The sequence below is a fragment of the Fukomys damarensis genome, unplaced genomic scaffold (genome assembly GCF_012274545.1).
Source record: "Fukomys damarensis isolate Sample0158 unplaced genomic scaffold, DMR_v1.0_HiC HiC_scaffold_25, whole genome shotgun sequence".
Lineage (NCBI taxonomy): Eukaryota > Metazoa > Chordata > Mammalia > Rodentia > Bathyergidae > Fukomys > Fukomys damarensis.
Window position 1 is genome coordinate 21,161,710 of NW_022900937.1, and position 11,436 is coordinate 21,173,145.

Sequence of the window (11,436 nt, forward strand, 5' to 3'; positions counted from 1 at the left end):
TTTTTTTTTTTTTTTTTTTTTGGTACCGGGTATTGAACTTGGGTCCTTGCGCTTGCAAGGCAGGCCACCGAACCACTGAGCTAAATCCCCGGCGCAACATGATTTTTTATTCGAATAATTTTTTCACAAAATCTTATAAGTCTCTGTAAAATTTATTCTGAAATAAATGTATTCCTGAACCTGTGTTATGGATTGGGTATTAAATGCCCTTCAAATTCAAAGGCTCATATGCTAAATGCTTTGTCACCATCAGTGTCATAAATAAGAGGTGGCAGAGCCTCTAGTAGGGGCGGGGCCCAGTAGGAGGAAGTGAAGTTAGTAGAGGGCCTGTCCTTTCTGCTCCCTTTTTCTCTGCTCCCCAGCTGCCAGATTGTGATCAGCTTCCCCTTCACACCCTGCCACAATTACACACTGCTGCCACAGTGTCCCCTGTGAAGCTGTACATGTTCCTTCCTTCCTTACTAGCCATATTGGCTTATCGGTAAGGATTGGCATGCATATACATTCCTGCTTCTTCAGCCAGGTATTTAGCTCAGTGGCTCCAATGCCTGCCTGGCAAATGCAAGGACCCAAGTTCAATCCCCGGTGCCAAAAAACAAAAACAAAACAAAATAACATTCCTGCTTCTTCCAGTCTTTGCTGAGAGCTCCAGTTTTTCTCTAGCCTTCCTAGATTGCACTATTGATGAGTGTTAACTGCCTGGGGTAAATGGAGCATGGCAACAGACAGACAGACTTCTCATGTATTGTCCTCACTGTCATGGCTCCACACTGGCTGACAGAACAAGCATCCTCTACATGTCCCAGCCCTCCTAGAGCCACCATCCATTCTGGTTGATCTGCCCTTTCCTCCTGACCGTCAGTGCCCACAGGCCTACACCATGCTCACTGCAGTATTTCTTTGGCATAGAGCCTTACTCCTCAAGCCCCTTCTCATGTTAGGAGCCCTCAGGACGGCACCATTCTCCAAGTCCACAAACCGATGAAGATAAGGAGGTGACTTGGGTGGCTTTTCCCCTCTTTATGTTCAGTCAGAGCCATCAAGTGTCCCCTGTTCCCAGGGGACAGAACCCCATCATTCTCACACCTCCCACATTGTTATCTATTTCTTCACCTAACATACTGAAAAGTCATATCCTTAGCAACTTCATTTCAGTCACTCATTTATTTTTATTATATTCTCAAGGCCAAGAAAATACAAACCACCATTTCTTCAATGAATAGAGCAGGAATGGATCACTTCCATTAACATATTAACAATTTTCCTTCCTGGAAACATAGCTGATATTCAGCTCCATCACAATTGTATGAACCCCTCTTATTCAGTAGTCATTAACTGAAACAAATAAAGAAACTTCTGCAGCCTGAGGTTTTCCTGGGAGGAATATTGTTGAGCCTCCTTCCCTCCTATGCCCCACGTGGTTGCCAAGCTCTGATTCATGCTGCGCACAGCCTGGCCTTAATCCAACCATAAACATCTGCCTGTATAGACGCGTGAGAGCAACTGGTCTCCACCGTATGTGCCATTGACATTATACAACATCCAGAAATAATAATTGGTACAAGAATTTCAGTCTTCTATTCAAGCAAAGTATTTGACATTAACTTTATGGCTAATTTATAAGTTCTGGATTAGCAGTATGGTTCATACCAGTTTCACTCTAAGGAATGCAGCACCAAGGGCCCGGCAATTTTGATCTCTGCTTCACCTTTAGCAATAAAGCTTATTAATTTCATACTGAAAAGCATTTTTTATTTTTTCCATGAAAATTAAATTTATTTACCAATTCTTTGCCTTGTCTGACGGTTATGTACAGCCCACAGTGGCTGGGGACCTCTATTGAATGGTTCCATAGTAAATAACAAAATAAGAGCTGGAGAAGAAAGGCTCATCAGTGAAAGAAAAGTCGGATCCTATGTGGACATAGTAAACTGCACTCGTGATTCCTATTCACAGTTCTGTTTTTCATCTGTTTGTGTAAATAATCATACTTGAAGATTCTATTTTCTCAGCATCTTACTTTTCTCATCCTATATTTGTACTGGAGTCAGCACACTGTGTACGTTTATATTAATTGGATTTTAGTATTCATCTAATGCTATGTTAATATTAATATAAATATTGTTATGTTCATCACTACCCTTGACCTTAGTGAACTGGAGATAGTCACATCACAATAGAAACAACAAATGGGTAACTTAAGGAAACATTCGTTCAACAAATATTTATTGAGCGCTTAATTGCAAGCACTGTGCTAGGCTAGGGTTATAAAAATGAGCTGTACTGGCTGTGGCTGCACAGAATGCCCAGTGAAGTGAGCAGTAATACGCAAGTGACAAGCGGCTACATTACCTCAAAGGAGTCACTCTGATTCTCAGCAAAGGATGACTAATTGTTCTGATTGGAGTATAAAAATAAGAATGTATCTACACTTCAGTAAAAACTGTCAATGTTCCATATTTGTGAGATACATGTAAAAGTGACTTCAAAGGCAGTTTTGAGCCGAGTATGGCAGTCCATACCTGCAATCCAGGCGGGAGGATCACATATTTGAGCCCAGCCTTGATAATTCAGGAACTTAATGAGACCCTAAGTAGCTCATGGCAGAGCACCTCTGGGTTCAATTCCTAGGAGCAGGAAAAAAGAAGTTTGTTTTTGTTTGTAGTATTGGGGATTGAACCCAGGGCCTTCACCTGTAGAACACAGGCCCACTCATTTAGACTTCCTGGGTCCGCCAGTGGTCTGGAGACAATGTTTTGAGAAACACTCATATAAGCTTGGGTTTTTGTTTTTGGCTTCCCTTTTAATATTATCCTTCACCCGTGTAGCAGAAATTTGGTTGGGTAGAACTGATTTTCCTTCCTAACTCTAGAGATGGTCTTTGATTCATGTAAGCCAACTACCACCTTCTGTCTCCATTCGTTATGCAGTGAATCAGACCCAAGCCAATCCATGTCTGAAATTTCTTGGCATTAGTAACTGGCTCGAGGAAGTCCAATAAGAGAAGAGTGGGCTTTTTGTCTGGTTTGTGTGGTTGAGAATAGGAAAGCTCTCCCCATCCTGCTGAGTGTGTGGTATTTGAGTGTAAAGCCTGTAGATCCTGCAGCCGCTTTCCTAGCTTGAAGGAAGCCAGCCACATTCCAAAGGTGAGAGCTGAGAAATCATAGAGAAGGACAGCAGGTGCCTGGACTGACCATACTTGAAGCTGCTTGGACTGACCATACTTGAAGCTGCTTTGTCTCTGCAAATGGAGATCTGGGGCCACAGCAAGGAAGATGCAAATGCTTGGGTCTGGAGTCATCTGAGGTTGATGCTGGCTACCAGCTGGAATCTCAGCTATGCTGTCACCCAAGACACCTGCACATGGCCTCTTCAAGTGGCTGCTTGGGTTTCCCCAGAGCATGGTGGTTGGGGGCCAGGAGAAGTCATCCTATTCTCTCTCCCATTTTTCACAAAACCTCAGAAGCCATATATCCCCTTCAGATGCAATAGGGAATATGCCCAGATCTCAAGCACAGCATCCAAGTCACATGGTCAGAAGATCATGTGATATGGAAATACTATGTGGCCATTTTACCATAGCTACTATGCTGTCTCTTGCCTCCAAGACCTTGGGCATTTCGTAACATTTCTGCTTTGTCACTCAACTGAATCACACACTGGGTGAGGTATCTTCATCAACATGCTCAGAGCACTCAACTTCTTTTGCAGAGTTTACTTATAACCTCCTGATTACCTGCTTGTCTCCTCCTGCAGTCTGTACCATCTGCATATCCAGCATGTAGAACAATACTGTATCTGGAATGAGTACTACAGCTTGACCTGAGAGCTTTGTTTCAATGTGATTCTTATTTCAGAGACAGTTTTCCACCTCTGGCTTTTAACATCCTTACACCTGTGTTAGTTTTGAGCCCTCTGCACTGACATCCCTATGCACCTTCCAGATGGAAAGTGCAGACTTATAAACCAGCCATCAAAGGACATTCTGAGCTGTCCCATGGTGGCCCTCCCTGGAAACCAATGGTTCACTACATAGCAAAGCCTGCCAAACAGGAAAAAATACATAATTCTGATACTAGTAATAAGAAGTGAAGCCTCATGAATGGAAATCATTAAGATGAAAGTGCTATAAAGAGAAAGGAAAGAACAAAATGTAAAAAAAAAAGTACAAAATGCTGGCGATATATCATCAAAGATAGGATCTGAAAAGCAGGATGATGCCGTGGATTTTTGTCCATTTTGCTTTTCTTTTTAGCTCTCTCAGAATGAAAGTCCTGCGATATACATACATAAATTTTTTTGTTGAACTTTTGATTTCTTAGCACTTTTACAAGGACACATTGCACAATAAAAGAGAGGATCACGTACACTAAGTAAAATGTAAGGCTCCAAATTAGGCTACATCAGTTCCACAGGTCAAGTTTGATAGCAATTGAGTATCCAACTTACGTTGACTATAGTGACTATGGGATATGTGGTCCTGAAAGAAAACTTAAATGTGCCTGATAGAAGCAGAGGACTGTACAAGCCTGAGGTTTGGCAGGAGATCTTCTTAAATATAAGCAAAGGCCTACTGTCACTACTATGGTAAACATTTCCCAAGGAATGGCTCAGGGTTTCCCATCTCGGAATTGCTAGTAGAAGTTTTGCAATTCACTTGCCTGTCTTCAGCACTTTCCTAGACCAAATCTGTGGATTAGGCTCCCAGATGATTCTCTTACTCACCAAGTTTGGAACAAGTGTTTTGGTAGATGCTGGTGTTAGAGCCGCGAGCCCCTTAGCGTCCACTTTGGTCTCACCAAACTTTGAATTTGGTCAAACCCTAGATAATATAAGCCCCCTAGAAACATGAAGAAATGCTTTTGTAACAAGAGAAGAATTCAAAGAAACTTTTTGCAATTGGCTTTGAAAATGCTGACTTTGCACATTTTCAAATGTCCATGGCCTATTCCTTTCTCCCAGGCTGAATGTGGTGCCGCAGATGGGGTAGCCATTCTTTCAGCTGGATTCTATGAGGCACTTGTCATGTGGTTCAGCTGAATACAAAACTAGACAAGGGGAAGTAGCCAGGAGTGGGGCATGTTTTGAATATGCATAAGGATCGTGTTTCTAGCTTCCACCCTGACAGAGATGGAAATAGTGATGGGACAGGGCTGACTGACCGTCCATCTGTGGAGCAAGTGAGACCTTCAACCTGCGTCCACCCCAGCACTGGATGTCAGAACACCGAGATTTTTGGCACCCTGATCAACAGAAAGTAAGATTTAGTCCCCAAACTTACAAACATGGTCAACAACAGGGACATGAAGACACCGTGGCCAACCATGAAGAGCCCGATGAGTGACACCAACTAGAATTCAGCAAAACAGAGTATGAAAATATGCACTTGCTTACTCCCATAGAGCCTGGGCCTTAGTGTATTTCCTATATAATGCATCTGAGTTCAGTCAAAACTGCTCAGATTTGCTGGTTGTTTCAGTAGCCCTTGTATTGTGGTGTAGGAAAGAAAGTGTACAAATACCACCCTCACTTCTTTCCTCCTTCCCTCTCCCTGCCTTGCTCCCGGCTTCTCGTATCTTGCTGCAAATCTTCTCTCAGTATCAGTCATTATCTTTTTATCTGTCTTCTCTACCTTTATTTTTGGGCCCAGATTTCTCTGTAATCCTCTTGCTGTCATTCCTGCCCCATCCCTTCAGAGGCTTCTTTCCCACACACTTTCTATCCCCAAAATATACATTCTACCTCTCATTCCATTAATTTTTCAAAAGCTACCAAATATTCTAAAACCAATATGAGAAGAACACTCAAGAAGGAGATTGGGTAACATTTACAGTTGGAGGAACAACACATCTCTAATTAAACACATGTAGTTTAAGAAGATGATCACATATCACTCTGCACCCTCTATCCTTGAGCTTTGGCAGCTCTTTTCCATGTTAACCTCTGGGCTAGCCTTGGACTTTGCTTTAACCAGCATCACTGTTTCTGTGTTGGAGCATCTTCAGTTTCAGTCTCTCAGTCTTCTCATCTGTTATTCAGTCTTCTTGTCACTGGGACAAAAGTACCTGACACTCACAAGTTAAAGGAGGAGAGGTTTATTTTTGCTCATGGTTTCAGAGGATTCAGTCCATGGTTGGCTGACTCCAAGGTGCAAAAGCCTGGAAGCCAGGCTGTCTTGCATGACAGCCAAGAAGCAGAGATAGAAGGGAGGAGCAGGGGACAAGAATGCACCATTCCAAGTCACATCCCCAAGTGACCCACTGCCAATCAAGCCCCACCTCCTAACTGCACAGTCAGCCATGAACTCATCAGTGGATTAATCCACTAATTCAAATGGCACCCCCATCATCCAGTCACCTTCTAAAAGCCTGCCTCTGAATATAGGAGACTTTTCAGGGATATTCTAGTTCTAAACCAAAACAGTGTCTCAGTCTTCAGAGACCCCCATGAACATTTTCTTTTAATCCTTGTTTTCATGTGGAGCTCTAGAAGTTATTCCCAGTGATATTCTGTGGAAAGGGAGGTAAGATATTTAGATAAGGTGGAGCAGAGGCCCTGAGACAAAGAGAAGAGACCGGAGTTGTTTCCATCTTATTTTCCACCATCTTGACACCCTCAAGGCAGGGAAAGAGCTGGACCATATTAGAAGTGCATTTTTACTGACAATGATTTTAATGACACTGATTTTATTTTTATTGCTGTTGTTACTGAATAAAAAGTGTTAGTATCAGGAGATACCATTTACTCTAAGAAAAGTTGGGGCCAGGGATGATTTAGCTCAGTGATTCTGCCGCCTTCCTGGCAAGCTCAAGGACCCGAGTCCGATCCCCGGTACCAAAACAAAAACAAGAAAAGTTGGGTACAGCAGTAGAATATCTTTAAATTTAAAAATTCACCAGACAATATGATTTATTTTAAAGTCACATTTTTTTTAATTCAAATGGCTCAAGAGCCTTGGCAGAAGTTTTACCCATTTCCTTTCATCCACATCCTCCCAGGCCTCCTATTTAACACTATTGTTAAGTAAAAGAGACCAGAACTTTTCACAGAACAGATGATGCCTTGTGTGGGAAGGAAAAAAAGAATCAGAAGGAGCCTGGAATAATCTGTTGTTACCAGAAAGTAAAAATCTCATTTTTTAAAAAATGTTTGGGTCAAAACAAAGGATCTGATGTAAGGGTTCCACTGACTCAGCTGTAACCACTGAAGTATAAAATATTGTTCTTATAATGCGTACATGAAGCAAGTTCTGCCTAGGGAGGGCCCTGGATTCATAATTATACCCATATAAGAAAAATGAATGCAATTAGTACCAAAATATGGTTGTAACCAAAAATGAGTAATTTATTATAGATGTATTTCCTATTAATGGATTTTAATAAGTGGGCATTGTTTTCATGTGGCTATGTTATTTCTCTCACTATATTACTCTTTAATAAAAATTTGAATATATAGACATATTTGTTTCTGAGGAAATATCAGGAATCAAATAAATGAATAAAATAATAACAAGAACTCTCTCAGAAAGCAAAAGGGTTGGTTCAGTTAGTAGTGGGATAAACATATAATAATCTAGGTGAATAGAAGTTCTAACAATCAGGATCAGTGAGTACACTAACACAGAATAAAAAAGTACGAGTAGAATAAAGATTCAGTAGGGTTCCCTTAGTCCATTTGGGCTGCTATAACAAAATACCATAAGCTAGGTGGCCTATAAACAACACCTTATTTATTTCTCATCATATTGGAGCTGGGGAGACCAACAAGCAGATTTAGTGTCTGGTGTGAACCCATTCCCCATAGACAGCTGCCTTCTTTCTGTGGCCTCACATGGTGGGAGAGCCAAGAAAGCTCACTAGGGTATCTTTTCCATGGACACTAATCCCATTCATGGGGGAAGTTATTACCTAAACCCTCCCAAAGACCAGACTAATATTATCATGCCTTTGGGCATTAGGATTTCAGTACATGAGCTAGGAAAGAAGACTGTAAACATTCATCCCATAGCAAGGGTCTTCCAAGAAAATGAATTAACCAAATGTACCAGAGAGGAGGCATATACTCTGCCCACCCAGTGCCTCATCACACAGGAAATGAAGCCACTAGATAACCCTGCTCATTTTAATAAAACACTAACACAAAATACATAATTCTTTAAAAAGGTAATAGACCAAGTCGGTAGATCATACTGATAGAACATAGGGTTTTGTAACTTTGACAGAGTGAGACCTTAAAAGTACATCATTTCCTGAAAGCAGCAGGTTGTAAAAAATATAAGTAAAGGTGTGACCTTAAAAACTACATTGTGGTAGAGCAGGAAGTCAACTTGGCCTGATGTCGAGTCATCCACTGAGCCTGAAAATGCACCAACTGGGAATCCAGACCCCGCAGCCTTTCGGGACTGAGCACACTTTTTTCTTTGGGGTCCAGTAATATTACTCCACCCCTGGGAAGGAATATAAATATATTACCGAAACTCTAGGAAGATATTAAAATAAGTATACTAATATCCCCCAGGAAGGTATAAAACAAGCACATAAATTATGTAAGAAATGAATAAGTCCATTGTTCTGAGGTTTTAGAATAGGTTGAAGTGTGAGTGTAATAATAAGCTTTGTAGTCATTGAATTAACAAACATTTTATATTTCAAGTGCTCAAAAATCACCATAGTGAATTTATAATCATATATTAAGTAATTTAAGAGAATTTAATCAAATTACAGTTAAATTACCAAAATAACTTGTTTTTAACGTAAATGTAGGCACATATTATTAGGTATGTGAGTTAAACAATTTGAACATTAAACAAAATAAAGTTTTCAGTTCCTGATAAGAAAATTGAGAGACTTGGTCTGTGATGCCCAAAGTCAACCCAGAGGAAATGACAGACAGCAACAGAAACCCTTTGTTGTGCATTAGAATCATTCAGGGGGGCTTTAAAATGTGTGATAATCAGGGGTCCCCTGCAGAAGCAGATCTGGACATTGCTATCTTTAAAATGCTCCTTGATCCCTGCAAATACACAGCCAGGATCAAGGAACTGAAAGAGGGAGGGAAGCCAGTGTAGTCAGAAGCATTCACATAAAAACCTGTGAGGAGTCCAGAGGAGAGCAAGACAGCTGCTACAGCAGCCGGTGACCCTCTGCAGTTAGGACCCAGGAAGCAGTAGGTGCATCGTGGAAGGCAGATGGTGCTCTTCCCTCTTCCCTTCAGTGCCTTGCAGGAACCCTGCTTACCTCATCTCTGCTGCAGAACAGAAATTAGCAACAGCAGCTCAGATGCCAGGCGTGTGTGTGTTGCGAGCAGAGAGGAAATGAAAGGCTGTGTGGTGGGGAGAATCTCAGGGCCGTGTGCAGACCCTGCCAGTTGAGAATCTGGCACATTTTACAGCCAGCTTCCCACAAAGCCTTCGCTTTCTCATTCATTACCTCCTCTTATCTCCCGGAGATAACCCAGTCCTCTCCTGGAGTTTAGGGCGAGTCTGAATGGAGGAGATACTGCAGATGGAGCAGGTGTGCAGCTTCTGCGCTGTGTGGTGTCCGCATTCCTGAACGCCTTCTGCAAAGTCCTCCCTGAATAGATCCAAAGGTCGGGGCCACACACATGATGTTCTCTGTGCACTCATGTTAGAAATAAGTTTCAAAAGAACAATCATTGAAGGCATTTCACCACGGGCCTCTGTGCATCTTCTGAGCAGAGTCCCGCCAGCTTTTGTTCTGAGAGCCTTGGAAGATAGAGATGGTCTGCCCTTCCAGGGCACAGGGCTGGTGTGGTGTGCTTGCTGTCCAGTAAAATGAAGAGGATGAATCCTTCACGGCAAAGCTGGCGCGGGATGGCTCATAACCTCTTATAAAAGACTCCATATGGCCAGGGTCCTAAATACATGATTCAGACTCACCTACAGCACCCTCTCACACCCACAGGGGCATTACTCCCATGGCACTTAAGAAGCAAGGGAAACCTATGAGAAAATGAAGCAGTTAAGCCCTTTGTCATTGTTCCAGGAATCGCATGTCTTCTGAAGGCTTTTTGAAACTGTGGCTGGCTAGTTCATTAATTGGCACGTAGGACAAAATCCACTATTATTCACATTTGTGTTTGTTTGTTCGCTTGTTTTTTGCATTACTGGGGATTGAAGCCATACCTGTGGTGCTGAGCTATAGCCCCAGCCCTTTTTTATTCCTTTAAATTTTTTTTCAGCTTTTATTGAGTTTATTGGTAAATTTTAGGGATACAATACAGTTACATTCATTGTTGGAATCTTCTACCTCTACATGACAGGTCTTGGTTCTCATTTATTGCCCTTGTCCCTGCCCTCCCTTCACCCCCTCCTCCCCTTCCCATCTACAAACACTTTATTTCCATCTTTTCATTATCTCACATTTTTTTCTTTTCCCTTATTACCCTTCCCCTACTCATCCCACCTTCCCTACACTTTTAGCCCCTTTCTTCCCATTTCACAATGTCAGTAATCTTATTAGTATCTTATGTATTATTGCACTTTAATCACACCAGAGAAACTATTTGGTATTAACACATGTGTGACTTATTCATTTCACTTAGGAGTATATCCTCAATATGTATCCATTTTCCTATGAATGAATCTATTTTCTCATTCTTTATGGCTGAGTAATATTCCATTTTATAGAAAAACCACATCTTCTTTATCCAGTTTCCAACTGATAGGCAAATGGGCTGTTTCCAAGTTTTAGCTATTACAAACTGTGCCGCTATCAACATGGGTGCACATACATCACTGTGATATGATTCTTTTAGTTCTTTTGGAAAGATGCCCAGCAGAGGGATGCCTGGGTCAAATGGAACCTCCAGTCCAAGCTCTTTGAGGTATCTCCGTATTGATTTCCACAGTGGTTGCACCAGTCTGCAGTCACACCAACAATGGAGAAGGGTTCCTTTCTCCCCACAACCCTGCCAATATTTGCTATTGTGTGATTTCTTGATAGTAGCCATTCTTTGTGGGGTGAGGTGGAATCTCAGTGTTGTTTCCATCTGCATCTCTCTAATGACCAGTGATGTGGAGCATTTTTTCATATATTTACTTGCTGCTTTTACTTCTTTGTCTGAGAAGTGTCTGTTCATTTTGGATGCTCATTTTTGGATCGGGTCTTTACATTTGGGGTGGCTGATTGTTTTGAGTTCTTTATATATTCTAGATAATAGTCCTTTGTCTGAGGAGCAGCTGGTAAAAATATTTCCCACATTGTAAGTTGACTCTTAGTTCTGCTGATGGTTTCTTTTGCAGTACAGAAGATTTTTAATAAGATGAGATCCCAGGGGCCAGGGATTTAGCTCAGTGGTTCGGTAGCCTGCCTTGCAAGCACAAGGACCCGAGTTCAATCCCTGGTACCAAAAAAAAAAGATGAGATCCCAGTTGTTGATTCTATCTGCTAGTTCCTGTGCTACTGAGGATTTATT

The 11,436-nt window shown here is 41.7% G+C and overlaps 1 long non-coding RNA gene across 2 annotated transcripts in view; it reads left to right on the forward strand.

The window, feature by feature from the left end:
- Positions 1-11,436, forward strand: part of LOC104864482 — a 51,335-nt gene that overhangs the window by 6,254 nt on the left and 33,645 nt on the right. The window lies entirely within an intron of this gene.